Here is a 24,125-nt window from a genome sequence, read left to right on the forward strand (position 1 = left end):
ACCACCCACGTTCTGGCTGGGCACAGTGGCTCACGCCTGTTATCCCAGCACTTTGGGAGGCCGAGAAAGGTGGATGACCTGAGGTCAGGGGTTCGAGACCAGCCTGGCCAACATGGCGAAACCCCGTATCTAACAAAAATACAAAAAATTAGCTGGGCATGGTGCTGGGCGCCTGTAATCCCAGCTACTCAGGGGCTGATGCAGGAGAATCGCTTGAACCCTGGAGGCGGAGGTTGCAGTGAGCTGAGATTGCGCCACTGCACTCCAGCCAGGGTGACAAGAGCGAAACTCCATCTCAAAAAAAAAAAAAAAAGAAAGAAAGAAAGGAACACCCACATTCCAAGCAGTGTTGTTACACTGTTTTTCTCATTTAATCATCTCACCAATCCCATGCAGTAGATGTGACCACATTGAATTTGCATACTTGAGGAAACAAAGGGTCACAGAAATTAAATAACTTGCCCAAATATACATTTAAAAAGTTATTTGAAAGGGCAGGTTGGCAGTATCAATCTGAATTTAAAACATGCATATCCTCTGACCCAATTCATTCTTTAGAATCTATCCTAAAGAAAGGTTTCCTGCTGGGTACAGTGGCTCACGCCTGTGGTCCCTGCGAAGCTGAGGCCAAAGGATTGCTTGAGTCCAGAAGTTCAAGGCTGCAGTGAGCTAGGGTGGCACCACTGTACTCCAGCCTCGGCAAGAAAGCAAAACCCTGTATTAGCAAAGGAATAGGAAAGAAGGAAGGAAGAAAGGGTGACAAATCTGAGTCATAAGAGGATATGGTTAAATAAATTAGAACATATCCACATTATGGGATATTAAGCCATATTAAAAATGAGTTAGATAAATCCATACTTACCTCCAAGATATACTGTTCAGCAAAAGAAGCAACTTTCATGATAATATGTACATGTAAACAAAAATATGCTCTAAAAGCTGGAAAGGATGTAGCTCAACTGTTAACCGTGGTTACCTCAGGCAAGGGGGGGAGGCGTGGGGGAAGCAGGGGAAGGTAAGGGTGGGAGGAGGAAAGGTTTGTATTTCACCCTATAGTCGTATATTTCTAGAACCATTTATGATGGCAATGTATTACTGACATAATTGTTTAAATAATGAATGATATAGGTTGCGGAAGGATAACTTGCTGGAGATTACCCAAGCAGTAAAAGCAATTTACACTGGGATTCAAACTCAGGTCTGACTAATTTTTTTTTTTTTTTCTGAGACGGAGTCTTGCTGTCACCCAGGCTGGAGTGCAGAGGTATGATCTCGGCTCACTGCAATCTCCACCTCCTAGGTTCAAGCAATTCTTCTGCCTCAGCCTCTCGAGTAGCTGGGATTACAGGCAACTGCCACCACACCTGGCTAATTTTTGTATTTTTAGTAGAGATGGGGTTTCGCCATGTTGGCCAGGCTGGTCTCAAACTCCTGACCTCATGATCCACCCACCTTGGCCTCCCAAAGTGCTGGGATTACAGGCATGAGCCACCATGCCTGCCCAGGTCTGATTAATTTTTAAAACGGTAGCCTTTGCAAATTATCATTTACCTCACTAATCATCCAGAACTGCATTTGCTACACGAATGTTCTTGAGGACGTGTTTGCCACATCTGTCAGGAAGAAAATTTCTTTAGAGTTAAGGGTTGGGGACCTGCTTTGTTTCTCCTAAGACACTGGTATGGTTTGTTTGTTTGTCCCTCCAGGACAATGAGAATTCCATACCAAAATATACCTGCTTTTCATCTTGATCACCAAGAAACTCAGAGTCAAATCTACCACCTATCTCTTATAATCTGGTTTCATGGTAGGTCCTCAGTCTGAGGAACAAACTAGAAGTGAGTGAAAGTAAAGTCCAAGTCCACGTCAAAATATGACTGCCAAGTCAGGCTCAGCCTATTAGACCATATCTCCTCAATCCCCTCGGAAAACGTCAGGAGCCATACTAACAGCAAATTCTCAAGCTTGAGTATGCTTAAGAAACACCTGAGATTAATCATTGAAAATACAGATTCCTGGCCAGACACAGTGGCTCACGCCTATAATCCCAGAACTCTGGGAGGCTGAGGCGGGTGGATCACAAGGTCAAGAGATCGAGATCATCCTGGCCGATATGGTGAAACCCCATCTCTACTAAAAATACAAAAGTTGGCCATTCATGGTGGTGTGCGCCTGTAGTCCCAGCTACTTGGGGAGGCTGAGGTAGGAGAATCGCTTGAACCCAGGAGATGGAGGTTGCAGTGAGCCAAGATCACGCCACTGCACTCCAGCCTGGTGACAGAGTGAGACTCTGTCTTAAAAAAAAAAAAAAAATACAGATTCCCAAGATGTACCCCCACTAAAACACTTGGACATGAATGTTCCTAATAGACAAAACAATGGGAAAACCCTAAATGTCCATCAAGAGATGAACAGACAAACTATGATACAGTCATAGAGTGGAATACTACAAAACACAGCAACAATAACATGGAAAAAACTACTGATACACACCCAACAACACAGATGAGTCTCACAAACATTGTGCCTCCCCATGATGGCTTTCCTACAGTGACAACTCTTATCTGGATGGGTAGGATCCTGTACGTGCCTGGCTCCCCATCCACCAGTGCTGACTTAGTTCCTGCTGCTGCTGAGTGTCCAAACTGCCAGCCACAATGTGGCCCTACCCTTTGAAGAGACCAATCACTTTATAGCAGGTTGACTACATTAGACCCCTGCTATCCTGGGAAAGACAGAAATTCATCTTGCCTAGGTGACACAAATTCCAGACATGGATTTTTCTTTCCAGTCCTCTATGGCTTAGGGAAGCACTACTATTCTGAAATGAAATCTCTCGTGACAAAGTAGAACCAAAGGTCCTACCTTACAGCAAAGAAGCTGTAGCGATGGTACATCACCTGAGATCCACTTACCAAAGGGGCTGTAGCCATGGTACATGACCTGAGATCCACTGGTCTCTCACAAACCACATCTCCTAGAAGCCACTGGCCTGATAAAGCAATAGAATGGCCTCTTAAAGATATGGCCATTTAAGAGGCTGTTTAATGGCCTCTGAAAGCAGTGGATGCTTTCTTCAAGCTGGGGCACCAGCTTGAAGATGACACCTTGCAAGGGTGGGACATCATCCTCCATGATGTGCTACATATCCTAAATCAACAAGCATTCTATGTTCCTGTGGTCTTGGTAGGTAGAATGCATGGTTCTAGGAACCAAGGGGCAAAAATAGGAGTGGCCCCACTTACCATCACCCCCAATCACCCACTTGAGGAATTTGTGCTTCCTACCCTACAAATTTAAGCATTGTGAATCTTGAAGTACCTATACCAGTGGTGGTAACACTTCTGCCTGGGGACACATTCAGAATTTCACTGAACTTTAAGCCATGGCTGCTGCCTGGTCACTTTAGAGTCCTCGTGCTAAGAGACCAGCAGACAAGGAAAGGAGTCATCATATTAGCAGGGGAATTTGCCTCTGAGCATCAGTAGAAAGTAGGTAGGTAGGTAGGTCTGCTGCTGCATACATGTGCCATATGTTTGGCACTCAGGTAATCCACCGGAACAGCTCTTGGCATACCCATGCCATGTTTTAAACGTAAATGGACAAGCAGAGAAGACATGGCCTGAGATAAGCAAGGTAACCAGAGGCTTACACATTTCAGGGGCGAGCATAAGAATTACTTAACTGGGCAAGCCTCATAGAATGGCAGGAATGCTACTCAAGGGAAAGAGAAATCTAGAATGAGTAGCAGAGGAGGGGAAGGAGGAGTATCAGCTACAGCCTTGAGGTCAACTATAGCAGCAGGTACTCTAGTACATCCCACTAACACTTGCCTTGTAAGTTCTTCAGGGAACCGGACCAACCAGAATCCTAGATAAGCTGTTTCCAGGTAAGACAAACTTCCTACTGTATAGGAAGTAAATGGAGCCAAGTCACTCAAGGGGTGGACTGTAGTGGACACTGTGGAGCTCACCCAGGTTCCCTCTGCAGGACCCATGCATCTATCCTCTAGCTGCTTGAAATATAAGCTGATAAAGTCTTCCAACTCTGTTCCTTATTGGGCATTGCTCTTAACCACAGGAAACTGCCTTGCTCAACATTGCTATCTCTTCTCAGGGCAGCCCATGGCAAAAGTGTGACTGGCTTATAGCTATCAGTCTTTTAAAAATTGAAAGCGGGCCAGGTGTGGTAGCTCACGCCTGTTAATTCCAGCACTTTGGGAGCCAAGGCAGGCAGATCATGAGGTCAGGAAATCGAGATCATCCTGGCTAACAGGGTGAAACCCCATCCCTACTAAAAATACAAAAAAAATTAACCAGACATAGTGGTGAGTGCCTGTAGGCCCAGCTACTTGGGAGGCTGAGGCAGGAAAATGGCATGAACCTGGGAGGCGGAGCTTACAGTGAGCTGAGATCACACCACTGCACTGCAGCCTGGGCAACAGAGTGAGACTCCGTCTAAAAAAAAAAAAACAAAACTGAAAGTTTATTTTCTTTAAAGAATTAAAAATAAATAAATAAATAAAATTTTTAAAAGGCCAGGCACAGTGGCTCACACCTATAATCCCAGCACTTTGGGAGGCCAAGGCAGGCAGATCACCTGAGGTTAGGAGTTTGAGACCAGCCTGACCAACATGGTGAAATCCCATCTCTACTAAAAATACAAAAAATTAGCCAGGTGTGGTGGCGTGCACCTGTAATCCCAGCTACTCGGGAGGCTGAGGCAAGAGAATTGCTTGAATCCAGGAGGCAGAAGCTGTGGTAAGCCGAGATCGCGCCATTGCCCTGCAGCCTGGGCAACAAGAGCAAAACTCCGTCTGAAAAAAAAAAAAAGAAAAGAAAAAACCCTTCAAGCAGATTTCTGTGTAGACATTCTCAGGGTTTAACAAGGAAGTGGGCTAGTTAGTTGTTAATTAGTTGTGGTAGAGTAGAGTAGGGGATGTGGTTATCTCTGTACCCAAGTTTGACTTGAAAGGCCACACGGGCAGATGTTTCCAACTCTTGAAGATTCCCTCAGTCCACCTCTGCAGGTGCACACCCTCCACCCCAGTTCACCAGCCTTGCTGGTTTGGGTCCTCAAAACAGCACGTTCTGCCCTCTCTTCCTTTTCATCTCCTCATACCCAAATCCTGGCTCTGAGGGATTTTGACCCTGACCTCATTTATTTGATCTTTCTCCTTATCTTAAACTTGGTAACTTGTAAAGTTAGAATCTCTGTTTGCTTGCTCTGTCTTCCAAAGCCTTTCTTCTTAGGGGTTAAACATCAAGTGGCTCCTAAATATACCTGGAGCTTACAGTCCTCCTCCCTAGCTGGAAGAGGGTTTCAGATGACAGTGATAAGGGGGATAGCATAGCTCTCAGCTGTGGCTGGCCTTCTTTTCAAAGCATATGTGTGGTCCAGCTCCCACAGGTGCATGGCCCTGAGTCTCAAAGTTACAGTGCTCATACCCAGTGTCTGATGAGGACGGACAGTCTTAGAACTCTCTAAATGCCTTTTGCTTTGCCTGCAAATGACTGTTGAACTCAATCTATTGGCAGAACATAGGAAACAGAAGAGCCTCAACCTCAGAGAGATAATTATTTAAAAGCTAGAGCTCATTCCATCCTTAGGGTATGATATGAGTCCCTTATCTTTGTAACTTAATTAGCTGGAATCTAATGAGCTTAATTGATATATTAGAAACAAAAAAAATCACTAATATGATTGATTACAGCTTGAATTGAAAGCCTAACTCTGTTCCTTCTGAACTATAATTAATTTGGGTTTGTTGTTAAATATGAGTATATTTTGAGTATATCAAAATACATTAGAGGCCAGGGGCGGTGGCTAACGCCTGTAATTTTTGGGACTTTGGGAGGCTAAGGCAGGTGAATCACTTGAGGTCAGGAGTTTGGAACCAGCCTGGCCAACATGGCAAAACCCCATCTCTACTAAAAATACCAAAATTAGCCAGGCATGGTGGCACATGCCTGTAATCCCAGCTACTTAGGAGGCTGAGGCAGGAGAATTGCTTGAACCCAGGAGGTAGAGGTTGCAGTGAGACGAGATTATGCCATTGCACTCTAGCCTGGGCAACAGAGCGAGACTCCATCTCAAAAGCAAAAACAAACAAAAAGAAAACAAAATACACTAGAGATCTGAAGACAATGAGGTTGCAATTAGGTATGCCAGGGGGCGCTATGTCTCAAAGTTTACGTTTTACTCTTACTTCTGGCTTGGGACAAAATTTTGAATGAATTTTTTTTACCATAAAATCGTGTTTTTTGAGGGTTTTACATTTTCGTGGCACTCTTCCCATTTTTTCCTTCATCTTCTGTTCATCATTGGCCCATCTTTTCCCACTCCTTTTCACTCTACACTACTTCTCTCTTTTTTTTAATGTTTCTCTTCCTCTTTCTTTAGTAGTTTCTCTCCTCATTTAACCTTTCCCTAAATCCAGGATGAAACTTTTCCTTTCTGAAATGACGTATATGCTAATTACTGTAAGGTAGGATATACCCAAGGTATTGAGAGAGCACATGTGCTGAAAATGATATCCATCAACATGCACAGAGACCACATTTTCTGAGCCAAAATTGGCATATGTGTTCCAATAAGTATGAGGCTGTTTTGGGGAGCAGCAGAATACAATTTTTAAATTGAGACTTAATACAATAAAATTCAGTTCTCATAGTCTCGGTACCTGTATCATATGAAGAAGATCTTAAATGCAGCAGCTCGTGCACTTAAGAGACTCCTCATATAGCCCGCCATGATGTTTCTTCACTTCTTGTACCTAAACCTCCTGACATGAGTGTCCTTCCTCTAGGTTATACAATGAAAATGAGTGCATTATATCTACAAAGCCCTTATTAAATTGAACATATTTACCTTGGCAAGAAGGGACCTCTCTTGGTTTCCTTATTGGTTCACTGGCATAAATTGGTTTACAGTGCTCTCTTTGGAGGCTCAATGAGCATATCCAGAACATGAAACTGATATATATTAACTGGGGGAACAGAGAAGATGGGGGTACACAGCAGCAGAGGACAAGGCAAGGCCAGTCGGGGTGCCTAACCATGAAACCAGGAGTGAGGAAAGGAAGATGACCTTGGGAGGGGACTGACCTGGCCCCAGAGACCATGTCACTGTTTGGCCAAGTTGCAGGAAGAAAGTTATTTGTTTTTCTTTTTTGCCCTCTCCATCTCTACCTTCATCTTTCTGTCCTCTTATCTCATCTCTCTGTGCCTGATTTGTGTCTTAGAAAAAGAGGTCATAGATTTACAGAGTGATGGAGCTGGAAAGGGAACTCCAGAGTTATCTCCCCCAACCTCTTGAATGAACAAACAGTTAAGGAGCCTGGAGCCCAGCGAAGTAACATAACTCACCCTGCTACAAAGCGGCACAGGCTTATCTTGAAAGTAGCCCAACAGTCAAGGCGTTTTCACCAACACCGTGCTGCCTCTCTCTGGAAGAATTTTGAGGACAGTGAGAAAATAGTAACAAAACATTATACCCTGTCAGGAGAGACAAAAGGGAAGAAAATGAGTGGCTTATAGAAAAAAGAAGAGGGGGCCAGGTGTGGTGGCTCACGCCTGTAATCCCAGCACTTTGGGAGGCTGAGACAGGTGGATCATGAGGTCAGAAGTTCAAGACCAGCCTGGCCAACATGGTGAAACCCCGTCTCTACTAAAAATACAAAAAAAAAATTAGCCGGGCATGGTGGCAGGAGCCTATAATCCCAGCTACTCGGGAGGCTGAAGCAGAGAATTGCTTGAACCCAGGAGGCGGAGGTTGCAGTGAGCTGAGATTGGGCCACTGCACTCCAGGCTGGGTGACAGAGCAAGACTCTGTCTAAAAAAAAAAAAAAAAAAAAAAAAAAAAGAGTAATAGGAAGGAGAGATGGATGGAGAGGTAGAGGCGTGATGCCACCTTCTAATAAGCCTCTGCTAAACTATTTAAAACAATGCTATGGATTCTACTCCTTAGGTATTTACCCCAGAGAAATGAAAACCTCACACTAAAATATTTGTATAGCTATGTCCATAGGAACTTCATATATAATATTTAAAAACTGCAAACTGACCAAATGTCCATTAAAAGGAAAATGAACAAATTATGATACATCCATACCATGGAATGCTGGCCAGAAATACTACCGATATAACCATGAACATGAATGAATCTCACAGACATCATGCTGAGCAAAGAAAACAGACCCCAAAGAGTACATACTCTCTGGTTCTGATTATGCAAAGTTCTAGAACAGATGAAAGTAATTTGTAGTGGAAAACAATCAGAGAACAGTAATTGTCTGGAGTAGGTGGAGGATGGTGATCCCGATAGGGATTAACTGGGAAGAGGCATGAGGAGAACTTTCTGGTGTGATGATAGTGTCCTGTATCTTGATATGGGTTTGGGTTATACACATGAATACATTTGTCAAAACTCATGGGAAAATACACTTAAGATCTGTGTATTTCATTGTGTATAAATTTTATCTCAAGAGAAAAAAAAACCCACCAAAAAAACTAAACTCTAGTTAATGGTATGCGTGTCCAAGTGTTTAGAGCTGAAGCTACTTGCTTTGAAATGCATCCAAAAAATAAGATGGATTGATAGATGGAGAGATAGAAGATATGGGATAAATTAGGTACATATATTAAAATGTTAGTTTTATAGTCTAAGTGGTGGGTATATGGGCATTCATTATAAAATTCTGTCCACTTTTCTGTATGTTTGAAATATTTTATTTTAAAATGTTAAGAAAAAACTTAATAGGACATAGTACATGATATGGTTTGGATCTGGGTCCCCCCCAAATCTCATGTCGAATTGTAATCCCCAATGTTGAAGGTGCGGCCTGGTGGGAGGTGATTGAGTCATGGGGGCAGTTTCTCATGAATGGCTTAGCACCATTCCCCTAGTGCTGTTCTTGTGATAAAGTTCTCACGAGATCTGGTTGTTTAAAAGTATGTAGCACCTCCCCCTTTTCTCTCCCTTTTTTTTTTTTTTTTTTTTTTTTCCGAGACAGAGTCTCACTCTGTTGCCCAGGCTGGAGTGCAGTGGCGCAATCTTGGCTCACTGCAGCCTGTGCCTCCTGGGTTCAAGCAATTCTTGTGCCTCAGCCTCCCAAGTAGCTGGGACTACAGGTATGCACTGCCACGCCTGGCTGATTAATTTTTGTATTTTTAGTAGAGATGAGGTTTCACCATGTTGGCCAGGCTGGTCTCGAACTCCTGACTTCAAGTAATCTGCCTGCTTCGGCCTCCCAAAGTGCTGGGATTACACGCATGAGCCACCATGCCTAGCCCCCCTTTTCTCTCTTGCTCCTGCATCTGCCATGTAAGATGTGCCTGCTTCCCCTTCACCCTCTGCCATGATTGTAAGTTTCTTGAGGCCTCCCCAGAAGCCACTATGCTTCCTGTACAGTCTGCAGAACCATGAGCCAATGAAACCTCTTTTTTTATAAATTACCCAGTCTCAGGTATTTCTTTACAGCAACTGACTAATACAGTACATAAGAAGGAAAAAAGGTTAAAATGTCATGCATGAGGATTTTTAACTGGAATCGTCCCTTACCATAGGTGTGGAGAGAGATAACGAGGATAAGGAAGGGTGGGATATCAGAATATCAGACACTTCCATCTCACCATTTTATTTCAGGCTGCTCTGTTTGTCTTTTTTTTTTTTTTTTTTTTTTTTTTTTTTTTTTGAGACGGAGTCTCGCTCTGTTGCCCAGGCTGGAGTGCAGTGGTGTGATCTCAGCTCACTGCAAGCTCCGCCTCCCGGGTTTACGCCATTCTCCTGCCTCAGGCTCCCAAGTAGCTGGGACTATAGGCGCCCGCCACCACGCCCGGCTAGTTTTTTGTATTTTTAAGTAGAGACGGGGTTTCACTGTGTTAGCCAGGATGGTCTCGATCTCCGGACCTCGTGATCCACCCGTCTCGGCCTCCCAAAGTGCTGGGATTACAGGCTTGAGCCACCGCGCCTGGCCTGTTTGTCTTTTACAAATACACAAACAGTTGGTATTTCCAGAGGAAGCTCTAGAACTATCACGTCAAGCCTCCTAAGCTCCTCCTCCAGTCTTTTTTGCATACCTTCCTACCTGCCTTTTCTGCCTTTCTCATATTCTCCGCTACTCACGGGCAAACTGATCGGTACAACCTCAACATTTTATCAATTGTCATGACCATGGATGATTCACTTTTCCAAGTGATCTGTTTGCTACATGAACTTCTGCTCCAGTCAGACACTGAGTTCTAACAGCTAGTGTAACAAACAGCTCAGCATGTGGATCTGAACCTGAGCTGCTCCTTGTTGAGTTCTGATGGGCAGAATTACCTTGTGGTTTGAGTTCTGGGACGTGGGACTTTCAGTGCGAAAACCAGAATGAGTTGGTCATCCTATCATTGGCAGCTGACAACTCACATTCATAACAGTTCGAGTCTATTTCTAAACTAAGATAGTGAATTAATTCGATGTATTTTACATTTTACTTAGTGTTGTATATAATTTTTTTAATGTGTAAATATCTGATAATGTTTAAATCAAATTCTGTAGATAAAATGCCCTGAAACACAAAGTGTCTTACCAAAAATTGGCTGAAAACCCACATGTATTTATGATATAGTTCATGAGAACTAACAAGTGTAAATAAAGCACAAGAGTGTGGTCTGGCCTCAGGCGTGTGGTGTTCATTCGCAGGCGGCCCCAGGCCCCATGTGGGATGCCTCAGGCTATGAGCCCAGACTCTACGCTTGGGCTGTTACTATCCTGCACAGCTCTGCTAAAAAAGAAAATATACCTTTCCTTTGATTGATATTTTTCTTTTTCATTATAAATTAAGGCAGCAGTACTGATTTCTAGGAATCAAATGTTAAAAGCATTCTCTTCTCTTTAAAGTCAAACTCATATAGCTAGTTATGTGTATTGTAAATATTCAGTAAATAATGACAGGGATGACAGAATTCAATGTAAGTAGCTAATAGCTCTCTCCATTAAATTCCTCTTTCACCCAGGCTGGAGTACAGTGGCATGACCTTGGCTCACTGCAACCTCCGTGACCCGCCCCCCCAGCCCCAACACCATTTCCAATGATTCTCCTGCCTCAGCCTCCTGAGTAGCTGGGATTACAGGCACCCACCACCACACCCAGCACATTTTTGTATTTTTAGACAATACTGGGTTTTGCCTTGTTGGCCAGGCTGATCTCAACTCCTGACCTCAGGTGATCCACCTGCCTCGGCCTCCCAAAATGCTGGAATTACAGGCATAAGCCACAGCACCTGGCTGAAATGCCTATTTGAAACATACCCTACCTTCTAATGAAAAAGAATTACTAATCCTTACTAATATTAGACACTTTTTCTGTGGATTATGGTAGCAAGTAGCACTCATGTAAAAATACCTGGTCTCCTGGCTTTATTTTTAATTTATTTTTTTCTAACACAGGGCCTCACTCTGTCATCCAGGCTGGAATGTAGTGGTGCAATCACGGCTCACTGCAGCCTTGACCTCCTGAGCTCAAGTGATCCTCCCACCTCAGTCTCCCAGGTAGCTGGGACTATAAGCACACATCAGCACACTGTTAATTTTTGTATTTTTTGTAGAGACGAGGTGTCACTGTTTTGCCCAGGCTGGTCTCAAACTTCTGGGCTCAAGCGATCCAACTGCTTTGGCCCCCCAATGTGCTGGAATTACAGGCGTGAGCCACCGCACCCGGCCGTCTCCTGGCTTTAAATATGTTAAGCGAAATACACACTTTGAAGGAATCTGTAGATGCTCCTGTACTTTCCCCAAGCCTGGATGTCATGGATGGTTTCTTTCCAGTAGAAGACCAACAAAATACTCAGGGGTAAAGGACATAAGGCACCTGAATGCCTGGTGTGCCTAAGACATCCACCTGCCCTCACTCATTTCACATGGAACAGCAGGACTGGAATGTAAATGAGAATCGCATAGTGCCTGGCTTGTAGCTCTCCTGAGGAACTGCCCACATTTGGTTTCTCATCCATCACACCCTGAATGTGTGATGTTCCTTTACGCCTCTGAGTTTGTAGGTGCTGCACCTTCTTCTTAGAAACCCTGGCCACCCTTCATCTGCTGTGCAAATCCCTAGTCATCTTAAAGACTTACCTTAAACACCTCCTCCGTGAAGCCTCCCTGAAGTGTTCAGCTTGTGCAAGCAGAATGAGGTGCTTTCTCTTCTGCTCCTCCAAGTTTCTTGATCATTCTATTATAGCACATGAATAACACCAAAAGTATCTGTACACATGTCTTTCTCTGCACTGAACTATAACTTCGTGAATGTGCACATGGCAGACATCATGGTCAGGAAGCTGCAGGAATGAATGATTGTACCTATTTATGTTGGTCCTTTTTCTCCAGTTCCTAATTATATGCCTCAAGAATGTGGGTACAGGTTGTTCTTACTCATTTCCTACACCTTGCTAGTTATAACACATTGTCTTGTACATAGGCAAAAATAAACACTTGAATGAATGAGATATCATAGCAATAACCATATCTGCAAAACTGACAAAACCTTATTTCAACCTCTCCTGTGCTATTTTAATCCAGAATCCATAGTATTTTTCACTCAAAAAGGAAAGTACCAAAGTTCTCAAAATAGAAGGAAAGAATAACGAAAATAATAATAAAAGAAATAAAACAAAAAGGAATAAATAACAATCATGAAAGAATTTTCCAGATTTATGTAAGATAAGAGGAGACTAAGATCCAGACCACTGATGGCTTTAAAAGTCACACACTCTGTACTGACATACTAGAGGTGTCCAGATTTTCAGGTCCTCAGGAACAATTTCGACACCCAGGCCTCTGGCCAGATTGAACGTAGGTGGAGCCTCTTTATGTTATCTCTTCTCCACATCCTGGCCTTTTTTTTTTTCCGCCCCCATTCCTCAGATATAGTGCTGAGGGTATAAACTGGCAGCCCAACCCACAAACCTGTTTACTCACACAGTGGTTTTATGTTTTTAAATTAGCTGCCAATATGGAAAGAGTGGGGAAGTTCACATAAACATTCCCAACTTCAGATTGCCAACTTCCCTTAGAAAATCACATCTGGCAATGTGGTAGAGGCGCTTATTGCTCTAACCAACTGATGCGTGCTTTCTCAGATATACCTACTGGATTAATTTATGGCAATAAAATGTTTTGTCTTTTTAAAAAAAGTAACCATTTTTAATGACACTGAGCCTTGCCCCCAAAGCCATAAGGAGGTCACCAGTGATCTCCTAAGTACCTAATGATCCCCTGTCTTTTCTCAGTTCTCACCTCTGAAAGCTACCAACATTCTATCCTTCTTGAAACCTTCTCCTTCACTGGCTTCCATCAATTTCTATTTTCTGGATGGCCTGCCCCTCTCTGACTACTCCTGTATTTTCTTCCTTTTTTCTTTACCAAATATAGAAATTCCCTAATGTTCAGTCCATCCTCAAACCTCTTTCCCATGGCTATTCTCTTTTCCAGGAAATGTACTCACTACCATGGCTTTAGTCACACAGCCTCTCTGCGGGTAACTTTTCTCTCTTGAGCTCAAAATCCACATTATCAATGAACTCTCACCATTTCTTCCCTGCACCCCATCCTTTACTCGATATTGGCATGTCCAAAAATATTAGGCTGGTGCAAAAGTAATTGCAGTTTTTGCCATTAAAAGTAACTATCAGGAGAATCACTTGAACCCAGGAAGTGGAGGTTGCAGTAAGCTGAGATTGGGCCATTGCACTCCAGCCTGGGCAACAGGACAAGACTCTGTCTCAAAAAAAAAAAAAAAAAAAGCCTTTGCACCAGCCTAATAAAATATCTAAATCCAAACCCAATGGGGTGAATGTCAACTGTTTCTGTCTGCCCTGCATTTCTGTTTTCACTGGAGATCTACCAGACTGTCAAAATTTCCTACCTGGCCTAAGTGGAGGGAACACGAACCAAAGCTTCACCAGCAGTGGTACCCCATCTTCCTGTCCGCAGTGATAGGGCCGAGGAGTAAGCACCTGCCCTAAGTCGGATTTGGCATCTGGAGACGAGAGGGAGTCATCTTAGATCATGAACTATGAAGATGCTGCGGCTGTCTTCCTGACCACATGGAAGCTTCAGAGGGAAGGCACGGCACCCAAAGAGAAGCAAAGCAGAGCCCCTGAGTGCCTAGGACCAGGAGCGTCCAAAGCCAGACGCAAGACCCTGGGTCTCACAATTAGAGCAGTAACCAATTCCATTTGTTCATAAGCTAGTTTGATTGCCTTTTTGTCAGTCATCAAAAGAGCCCCCTTGGCCAGGCATAGTAGCTCACACTGGTAATCCCAGCATTTTGTGAGGCTGAGGCAGGAGGATCGCTTGAGCCCAGGAGTTCAAGACCAACCTGAGCAACATAGTGAGACCTTGTCTCTACAAAAAAAATTAACAAATTATCTAGGTGTGGTGGTACATATCTGTAGTCCCAGCTGCTCAGGAAGCTGAGGCAGGAGGATTGCTTGAGCCCAGGAGGTCGAAGCTACAGTGAGCTATGATTGTGCCACTGCACTCCAGCCTGGGCAACAGAGCAGGGTTCTGTCTCAAAACTTACAAACAAACAAACAAACAAAAGAACCTTCTTTTATTACCCCATTCTCCCAGTGGATTAGTCCATTTTCATGCTACTGATAAAGACATACCCAAAACTGGGAAGAAAAAGAGGTTTAATTGGATTTACAGTTCCACATGACTTGGGAGGCCTCAGAATCATGGCGGCAGGCGAAAGGCACTTCTTACAGGGCGGCAGCAAGAGAAAATGAGGAAGAACCAAAAGCAGAAACCCCTGATAAACCCATCAAATCTCATGAGACTTATTCACTATCATGAGGATAGCATGGGAAATATGACCGGCCCCCATGATTCACTTACCTCCCCCTGGGTCCCTCCCACAACACATGGGAATTCTGGGAGATACAATTCAAGTGGAGATTTGGGTGGGGACACAGCCAAACCATATCACCTAGTTAGCAGGTCATAAAAATTGAAGACATCTTTAACTCTCTCCTCTCCTTTCCTCCAATATTCAATTTGCAACCAAGTCTTCAAATTCCATTTCTATAATCATTGCCACAATCCTACTCTCTTCTCAACCTTATTACTACTATCCAAGCTAACAGCCTCATATAACTTTCTAAAGACTTTTGCAGTAGTCTACTAACTGGTCTTCCACCTCCAGACTCTACCCACCCCTGAGACTACTGTTAGACCCATTTTCCTAAATCGTAAGTCTAGCTACCTAGTCTCCCTTTTAAAAAGTTTCCATGGGTATCCATTGCATCCAAAATAAGAAAAGATGTCTGTCTTCATTTGCTGGGGCTGCCAGTACCACAGACTGGGTGACTTAAAAACAACAGTAATGGATTTTCTCACATTTCTGGAGGCTGAGACCAAGGGGTCTGCAGGGTTGGTTTCTTCTGTGGCCTCCATCCTTGGCTTGCAGATGGCTGTCTTCTCCCTGTGTGTTTTCCTGGCCTTCCCTCTGTATCTGTCTGGGTCCCAATTTCCTCTTCTTAGAAAGATACCAGTCACATGGAATTATAGCCTACCCCCAATGACCTCATTTTAACTTAATTACCTCCTTAAGGACCCCATCTCCCAATGCAATCTCATTCTGAAGAATTGGGAGCTACAACTTTAGCACATGAATTTGGTGGGGCAATGGTGGAGAGACACAATTTGGCCCATAACAATTCCTCATTCAGATTTCTTTCTTTCTTTTTTGAGATGAAGTCTCACTCTGTTGCTCAGGCTGGATGGCAGTGGCGTGATCTCAGCTCACTGCAACCTCCACCTCCTGGGTTCAAGTAATTCTCCCACCCCAGCCTCCCGAGTAGCTGGGATTACAGGCACCCGCCATCATGCCTGGATAATTTTTGTATTTTTAATAGAGACGGGGTTTTACCATGTTGGCCAGGCTGGTCCTGAACTCCTGACCTCAAGTGATCTACCCGCCTTGGCCTCCCAAAGTGCTGGGATTATAGGCACGAGCCACCATGCCTAGCCTTCTCAGATTTTTTTTTTCTTTTCTTTTTGTGAGATGGAGTCTCGTCCTGTCGCCCAGGCTGGAGTGCAATGGCACGATCTCGGCTCACTGCAACCTCCACCTCCCAGGTTCAAATGATTCTTCTGCCTCAGCCTCCCAAGTAGCTGGGATTACAGGTGCCCACCACCATGCCCAGCTAATTTTTGTATTTTTAGTAGAAATGGGGTTTCACCATGTTAGCCAAGCTGGTTTCGAACTCCTGACCTCACGATCTGCCCACCTTGGCCTCCCAAAGTGTTGGGATTATAGGCTTGAGTCACTGCAGCCAGCCTCAGATTTCTTCATATGCCTCCAAATGAACATTTTCAACCCTACCAAATTTATCTGCTTGGAATATGCATTCCCTTCCTATCTCCATCTCATATCTCTGTTCATCAGAACCCTTCCCATCCTTCAAAGTTCTTCACAAATGCCCTGTCCTCTAAGCTGTCCTACTTTCTGGATGGGACTTTCTCTTCCATTCCTTTTGAGCAGGACATCCTGCATCCTCACATTCCTTTGCCTTCCCCTGCCTTGAGAGTAAGACTTCTCTCCACTTTAGGTCTGGTGGAGCTTCCAGGTAGAGAACCCCTGGCCACAAGTGTGAATAAGCTCAGCCAATCATAGCCGATCTTCTGGGGATTTGCACACACCAGACAGAAGGTGGTTGGAACTGAGTCATTTGATGGTGGCACCCTTGATGGCTCTTGCGTTCTTCTTGCTGCAATCCTCAGTGCTGCCTGGCTTCTGTCATTCTCAAAGCATCTGTTAAGCTCTTATTTCTACTCAGTGAGTTACCCAGAAGGCTTTCAATAAACCCATTATTTTTTCTGACTTGAGTTAACCAGTATTCATTTCTTTCGTGTGCAACCAAAGAGCCCTATTAATATACTTTGAAGCCCCAGAGTACAATGTTTTTTCATCTCATAACACACCCTATTTCTGCCTTGTACGGAATCGCTTCCATGATTTCCCCCACGTTACTTCTTTCCCCCTTGCTTTTTTCTACATTCAAGCAGCTGGTCCACTTTGTGTTCATTGCCTTAGGAGGATGTAAGACAGTAGAAAAGAGAGAAGAAGAAGTTTCCTAGTAACAGAAATACCCTACAGCACAGACAACAGATTTGGAAGCAAACATTATTTGTAATAGTAAGATTCTAGATCTCACCTGCCCAATCTTCCTGGACCAGAGGATTCTCAGAGTTAGAAGCAAGAAGGAAAGACGGAAGGAGACTCAGAGGGCTAAAATGCTCGCTGGTCCTGAGAGAAGCAGCGTTTTCTCCTGCACCCCTGGGAGAACCTTAGCGGGGTAGCAAGACTTCATAAGGAAATGGATGAGTGCTGTGTTTATGCATGCTGCAAAGAGGCGCACTGGTTACATGCAACCCAGAAAGGCCTAGAAGTAGCAGAGAGAATCAAAAGGTAGGTCCTGAAGGGACCTTGCGGAGGGAATGAGTGTGTCCCCATGACTGCCTGCACGAACACATAATACACAACCACAGGGGCAGCGATGTCTCAGCAGATCGTGCTGACAGATGACATTGAGGACCAAAAAGCACCCCCTCCTGATGGCTTCAGATTATGTAAGCCCCTAGAATTAGTCATGACCCAAAAAATGGTGAGGACCCCAACTGAGCTTATTCCAACCTGGTAAAAAGTAGGGCTCAAAACAGATATTAAGTTGTTAAATAAATAGAGAGAGAAATTGTTCTTTGTTACCTGGGTTGAATACTAAGATTTTTTCCCCCAACATATTTATTTATATACCAGTCTTGCCCTTCCTGTTAGATGACAACACAGCAAGGACTGTCGCTCTCTTGTCTTTGTATGCCCTACAACTGCTGTCACAGGAACTTATGCAAAGTATACATTCAATGACTGTGTCTTTAAGTTGAATTGAATTGAATCAAGTAATGACTCAAACTTGAAGTTTACAACAGGGTTAGATTACCAATATCGATGGGATGTTTATTCTGGGTTTATAGGAAGAGTGCTGGATATTTTGCATATTTTTATGAGAGTGAGAGTTGTATCCATGATCTGGAAACATCAATGGAATCTGCTTCTCCAGCATAACGGGGGGTGTTTGGCCCTAGTGGTTAGAAGGGATTGGCGATGTCTCCCATTCATGGTCAGAGAGTGCTTACACATTGGCAAAACAGAACCACAGAATTTGAGAACTGGGCAGGATATTAGCCATCATGTAGCCAACAACTTCACTTATTAGTGGGGAAAAAACTGAAGCCCAGAGGTATGACAGTTTACCCAAAGTAACAGAATCAGTGAGAGAGGTGAGGCAAGTATTCTCCTCACTCTCCATTTTCCCCATCTGGCTGAGAGTCCATGTCCTGCCCTTTACCCACTCTCTTGCAGACCCTCAACTCATTCTTGCTTCATTGTTTTCATTGTCCATCCTCCCCAGCCACCTGGCAACACCTCAACTCAGATCGAACCAAGGTCTCTGATCTTTCTGTACACCCGGGCTGCTGGGCTCTGCTTGAGAATATCAGACAACCTCACAGATTGGTTCCACTAGAAATTCATGACTACCAGACTTGACTGGGCCCTCAATGCTGCCAGCAATCTATATCAATCTTTCTCTCTCCGTGCTCTCCGAGTTTCCATTCTAGTTATTTCACAAATTTGTCTACTGTCCTCAAACTTCCGGTCCCACTCCATCCCCCCTTTTCACTCAATCCTACTAAGATGAAGTCCTCTGAAGGGAAAACACTCAGATCCCCACCACCAAGCCTACATGTATATCTGCATCCACACTCACAAGGAGCATGCTTCCCCTCGCAGTCTGAGGGAGGCCTTCACTCGCGCTCTGAATTCCGTCCCTGCCCAAAACCCCTTGCCTTGCATTGCCCCTCTCTCTGCTCCATCTTTTGCCTCTGAAGCACTTGCTTATCTGCAGACGTGAGTCGATGCACACAGATGGTTCCTATTTTAAAAATCAAACACACTTCCGCAGCCCTGTGTTCCCCGCTGTTCTCTTCCCACAGCCGCCTCACTTCTCCCCTCTTGAGTTATCCACTCTCGTCATCTCCATTTCCCACCACAGTCTGGCGGGTACTTCTGGTCAGCTAGAGTTGCTCTCACCTGGGACCTCATTGTTGTCTATGGTGGGCGTGTCGGTCCTCACCTTGCTGACAGCATTTGACCCTGTTCAGTGGTCCTCTTCTTATTCTATTTATTTATTTATTTAGAGGCAGAGTCTCGCTCTGTCGCCCAGGCTGGAGTACAGTGGCATGAACACAGCTCATTGCAGCCTCTATCTCTTGGGCTCAAACAATTCTCCCACCTCAGCCTCCCAAGGAGCTGGGAGCAGTCGTCCTCTTCTTGAAAACATTCTCTTACTGATTTCTGTGACTCCACATTCCTCTGATTTTCTCAAACTTCTCCAGCCACATTGTCAGCCTCTTTTTCAAGCTAATTTTCTAATATCCATTCCTTAAAGGTGTCCGTTGGTGTTGGTATCTTCTCTGATCACCCCCAATACTGTCCCTAGGCAATTTCGTCCACTTCTTGGCTTCAATTACATTCATATTGAGGTCTCCCAAATCCATACCTGCCAGTCCTGGCCTGGGTCCTGAGTTCTACATCTGTAAGTCTACTGGACATCTTCACGTGGCATCCCCAATTCAACAATGCCTAAAACTAGACTCCTTATCTCCATGTCCCCCTACCAAAAAACAAAACAAAACAAAAAAAAAACCAAAATCCTCCTCTTTTCCCTCCCAGTCAAAGGCAACATCACCCACCCAGTCATCCTCCTGAACACCTTCTACCCTCATGGCTCCCAAATGGAGTCAATCACTGGACGCTCTCAAGTCAACTCTAGATCTTCCTCAAATCAGCCTACCCCAGAGAGAAAACTGTAGGGAAATGGTTAAACTTGCAGTTAGACAACGGGGCTTCAAATCTGACCAGATCTGACCAGGCATAGTGGCTCACGCCTATAACCTCAATACTTTGGGAGGCCAAGGTGGGAGGACTGCTTGAGCCCAGAAGGTCAAGACCAGCCCGGGCAACATAGCGAGACCTAAATTAGCTTGGCATGGTGGCACGTACCTATAGTCTCAGCTACTCAAGAGGCTGAGGTAGGAGGATCATTTGAGCCCAGGAGGTTGAGGCTGCAGTGAGCCATGTTCATGCCACTGCACTCCAGCCTGGGCAACAGAGTGAGACCCTGCTCAAAAACAGACAAACAAACAAATCCCAGATCTACTTACTTGGTGATGCAAGCGACTTAGCCTCTCTATCGTTTCTCCATTTGTAAGATGTACATGGTGATAATAGAGCCTTCCTCGTGTGGATGCTATAAGAACTAACTGAGCTCATGCATAGAAAGCACTTAGAAGAAGGCCAGGCACGGTGGCTCCCACCTGTAATCCCAGCACTTTGGGAGGTCAAGGCGGGTGGATCACCTGAGGTCAGGAGTTCAAGACCAGCCTGGCTAACATGGTGAAACCCCGTCTCTACTAAAAACACAAAAATCAGCCAGGCATGGTGGCGGGCACCTGTAATCCCAGCTAGTCGGGAAGCTGAGACAGAAGAATCACTTGAACCCAGGAGAAGGAGGTTGCAGTGAGCTGAGATCGTGCCATTGCACTCCAGCCTGGGCAACAAGAGCAAAACTCTGTCCAAAAAAAAAGAGAAAGAAAAAAGAAAGAAAGCACTTAGAAGAGTACTTGGCACATCATCGGTGTTACCTCTCCTTATAGTCCTCACTGTCACCCACTAGTAGCAGCCACCCCCTCGTCTGTTTCCCGGCTGGCCAATGCAGTCTGCTGAGGGGCTTTCTGTCTATGACTCTGCTCCACTTCCAATCTGGCCTTCACACTACCCTCAAAAGGATTTTATTAAACAAAACTTGTTCATGTCACTTCCCTACTAGAAACTTAAAAGTGGCTGCCCATTGCCCTTAAAACAAAATTTCAGATTTCTGATGACAGCTTTCAAGATTCAGCATGACCAGGCCTCTGCATGCCTTTCCAAGCCAATCTTCTGTCATTTTTCCTCAATTCCTTTTGCAGCCACACAACCATTTCCTAAGACACAACTTGCTCCTTCTCACCCGGGCCTTCTCACCTCTGGGTTTTTGCAGTGCTGGCCACTCCGCTGCGAACACCCTTTCTTTACCTCACCCCAATCTCTCACCTACCTGGGCTGTGCCAACCCCTGCTTATCCTTCAGGTCTCAGCTAAATATCACTTGTTTGAGGAAGATAGGCTTTTGTGAAGGTTAATATTAAGTGTCAACTTGACTGGATTGAAGGATGCAAAGTACTATTTCTGAGTGTATCTGGGTGTTTCTGGGTGTTGCCTCCCCCACTGGTAGAGGCAGGGCACTATCCAATCAGCTGCCAGTGCAGTTAGAAAAAGCAGGTGGAAAGGAGGTAGAAGAACCTGACTTGTTGAGTCTTCCGGCCTTCATCTTTCTTCCGTGCTGGATGCTTCCTGCCCTTGAGCATTGGTCTCCAGGTTATTCAGCTTTTGGACTCTTGGACTCACACCAGTGGCTTGCCAGGGGCTCTCAGGCCTTTGGCCACAGATTGAAAGCTGCACTGTCCACTTCCCTACTTTTGAGGTTTTGGGACTGAGACTGAGCCACTACTGGCTTCCTTGCTCCTCAGCTTGCAAATGACTTATTGGGGGACTTCACCTTGTGATCGTGTGAGTCAATTCTCCTTAAGAAACTCCCTTTCATATATTCATATGTCCTATAAGTTCTGTCCCTCTAGAGAACCCTGACTAATACAGATTTAGCCTTCCAACTTGGAGAATGCCCCATCCTCTCCCTGTCCATAACATTTGCCACTGGGCTTTGTCATTGTCTGTTTTGTGTGTTTCTCACTGCAGATGATGAGCTCTGCTATCTTTTTTTGTTGTTGTTGCCCAGGCCGGAGTGCAGTGGCGTGATCTTGGCTCCCTGCAAGCTCCGCCTCCCGGGTTCACGCCATTCTCCTGCCTCAGCCTCCTGAGTAGCTGGGACTACAGGCGCCTGCCACCACACCCAGCTAATTTTTTTTTTTTTTTTTGTATTTTTAGTAGAGATGGGGTTTCACCATGTTAGCCAGGATGGGAGCTCTGCTATCTTTTATAATTGTTTTTATTGCCTGTCTCCACACTAAGAGTCTGAGCTATTTGAGAGCAGGGACTTCATTTGGTTCCCATCACATCCCAAGAAGCTAGAAGCATGCCTGGCGCACTGAGTACCGCCTCAGTTAATATTTGTTAAATGAACTAAATGATGCCTAGGCTATTATTTTCCCAACACAGATGTCGGTTTTTAGGTTGAAAAACATATATTACAATTCATTTTGGAAACTGAACGCCCAGCAAATCTTCTTAAAATAATATCATCTGTTCTTGTTCAGAGACCTCTCACCTTGAGAAACCTTGTACAATCTTCTCAGATGACTTCTGTGTACTTGATCATCTCTACTGTAATATATCTTCATGGAATAGGCTCCAGGGACTCCTAACCTTGAAGAAACCTTAGTTCATCTCTCTATAGAAAGATTTTTCTATCAGAAAGCCTGTGGGCTACTTTAACTTGAAATAATGACCTTAATCACATTTGACAACCCTTTCTACTTAAAATTATTTATGAGATTCAAGCGAGTAGTTAGGAAATTAATGACAGATCTCACTTTAAATGGTCTTTCCTTCCTAATGCTTTTGCTATAATGACTTGCAACATAAGGTTGCCTTTGTTGGTTCTAGAAAGTAAGAAAAAGGCTTTCCTTCATTTAAAAATGTTATTTAAAAAATTTCTTTCCTTAAGCTAAAACAGATGAGATTCAGAAAGGGCATATGTCCCTAATTATTATGATTAAGCATTTATTCTTTTCACATTAATGTTTGGGCATCTTTTGGTCACCCAATCCTGTTCTATCTTCTCTTTTTTCGCTTTCCTGCCTGCCACATTTCCTGATGGCAAAGAAAAAAAATAATTCAAATGAGAAAAGTACACAACATACACAGATACACATATGTAGAGAGAGGGATCTTGCAATATAATCATATATGGGGAAAGAAGGATTTGCAGCAATGTCAATATAATCTATTAGTGTATATGTGTATGTATATATGTATGTTTATATGTGTATGTGTGCATGTATGTGTATATATGTATATATAAAGACTCAGTTTCAACATGTGTATCAATTTCCAGGGTCATCTTCATAAATGAGTAAAATTTTAGTAGATGCATATGAACACACGTGTGTATGTGTATATACACATGTATATACATGTATACATGTATAAATATATACACATATATTCCATATTATGTGCTATAATGCATGTATATATACATACGTATACTATATAATATACATGTATGAAATACACATGTATTTTATATACATATGTATACTATGTAATATATGTACATGAAATACATTTATTTTATATATATACTATGTATTATACATACATAAAATATACATATGTATAAGATGTATACTATATACGTATATTTTATAATACACATATATTATGTTGATATATGATATATATTTATATATGTGTATGACATAGTATACATATGTATGTATACATGCATTATATATACATTTATAAATAACAAATACACATTTACATATGTACTGTATGTGTGTATACATATACACATATACATATAAAAATATACTAATATATTCATATTATTTGTATATAGATGTGTGTATTATCTGTGTATATTATACATATATAATATGAATATGTGTGTGTATATAAACCCATATGTTCATATGCATCTACAAAAATGTTATCCACTTATGAAAACGACCCCGGAAATTAATAGATGTACTAAGTATTTCTGCCCCTTACAAAACTACACTGCCATACACATTTGTTTGAATTTTTAATGTTTAATAACTCCAACGTTTCTCCAAAGCAAATGTTAGTAACCTTTTTGTTTGACCTAAATGTGATACTTTTCCTTTCTTCCCAAAAACACTCATATTAAGCCAAAGTAAATTAAATGCCCTCTAGATTTGGGGCTACTTCCTTGACACCACCTGAAAAACCAGGAGACACCCCAGCATGCTTGAAACGGCCCAGAATTCCTGCTG

General features: G+C 43.5%; 1 protein-coding gene across 5 annotated transcripts in view; it reads right to left on the minus strand.

Moving 5' to 3' along the window:
- LOC103227175 (uncharacterized) overlaps positions 1–24,125 on the minus strand; it is a 100,504-nt gene that overhangs the window by 25,796 nt on the left and 50,583 nt on the right. For 3 of the 5 annotated variants that reach the window (XM_073009468.1, XM_073009467.1, XM_073009465.1), the window contains exons 5-6: positions 13,907–17,432; positions 12,118–12,320 (exon numbers count right to left, since the gene is read on the minus strand). The exons of 1 other annotated variant lie outside the window; for it this stretch is intronic. The gene's annotated coding sequence lies outside the window, so the exon portion shown is untranslated. The remainder of the gene's footprint in view (positions 1–12,117; positions 12,321–13,906; positions 17,433–24,125) is intronic. One more of the 5 variants, XM_073009466.1, reaches the window with a different exon arrangement.

This window comes from Chlorocebus sabaeus, chromosome 21, assembly GCF_047675955.1.
Source record: "Chlorocebus sabaeus isolate Y175 chromosome 21, mChlSab1.0.hap1, whole genome shotgun sequence".
Classification (NCBI taxonomy): Eukaryota; Metazoa; Chordata; class Mammalia; order Primates; family Cercopithecidae; genus Chlorocebus; species Chlorocebus sabaeus.